General features: G+C 25.5%; 1 non-coding gene across 1 annotated transcript; it reads right to left on the reverse strand.

Moving 5' to 3' along the window:
- On the reverse strand, window positions 804-874 carry TRNAG-CCC. Its single transcript has one exon. It is a non-coding gene; the product is annotated as a tRNA-Gly (tRNA).

Below are 1183 nucleotides of genomic sequence, written 5' to 3' on the forward strand. Positions count from 1 at the left end.
TTATTTTTCCACAGGTTAACATGCTTTTGTCAGTCAAATCTTTTGATTATCTTGGGAATTTCAGCTGGATACTGAACTTTGGTACTAATGACAATAAAATTTATAGGCTCTAAATTTCTAATATCTTTTAAGTGGATGTCTCGCTGTTTATTTGAAATATTTTATAAGTTTATAAATTATATAAGATATTTTTAAAAATTGTAAGACGTTAGATTTTATTTTAAAACTAAATTTTTAAAGCGTTTGAGTACATGAAATGTTTAATAATGACAATTTTGTATTAATATAACCAAAATAGAAGAAGCTAATTCCTTAGAATTCTAAAATATATTTGGAATTCCTTTCTATTTAATATAAAACGAGTTTGTAAGCTCTTTATAGCATATATTTTCTTTAATTTTATAAACTCATTGTCTAAACTTTTATCAAATACTTTTCAATATTTTATAAATTTTAAGAGGGTGAATAGCAATTTACCCTCCTATAATATTGAAAATGAGTATATTACCCTCCTAATAAAAAAAATATAGCAATTTACTCCCCTATACTTTTTTTAATATGAAGCAATTTATCTTTCTGTATAAGGAGGTAAATTGTTTCATTTTAAAAAAATATAGGAAGGTAAAATTGTTGTATTTAAAAAATATAGGAAGATAAATTGTTATTTGTTTTCTAATAAGGAGATAATTGTTTTCTTTGGTTTGCAATCGCAATTCGTTATTTTCCATAGTTTCAGTTGAAATTGACAATAATCTTAACATTTCCGACGCGGAAGAGAAAAGCAACAAAAATTATAATTTCCATGCGCATCCGGGGAATTGAACCCCGGTCAGTACCGTGGGAGGGTACTATGATACCACTACACCAGATGCGCTGTTTGTTTCCTACGGCGAATTGACTTGTTACAATCCTATCATATGCAATTAATAGTTTTTAATATTTTAAAATATATTATAAATAAAAATAATTTTAAAAACTAAAAGAAAGAAACAAAAAAGAAAATCAACTGAAGGTAATATGGAGACAACATAAGAACTTTGTGTAGTAGTGTTAATAATGTGGAGTTATTTTTGTAAATAAACGAACAGTAATTACAATTAACTTTTATAATTATCTTATATTTATAGTTGGTGCAGTAGCATCACTAATAACTGTTTATATAGGAGTTTTCTTTTGTTATACT

The sequence above is a fragment of the Sesamum indicum genome, linkage group LG6, assembly GCF_000512975.1.
Source record: "Sesamum indicum cultivar Zhongzhi No. 13 linkage group LG6, S_indicum_v1.0, whole genome shotgun sequence".
Taxonomy (NCBI): Eukaryota; Viridiplantae; Streptophyta; class Magnoliopsida; order Lamiales; family Pedaliaceae; genus Sesamum; species Sesamum indicum.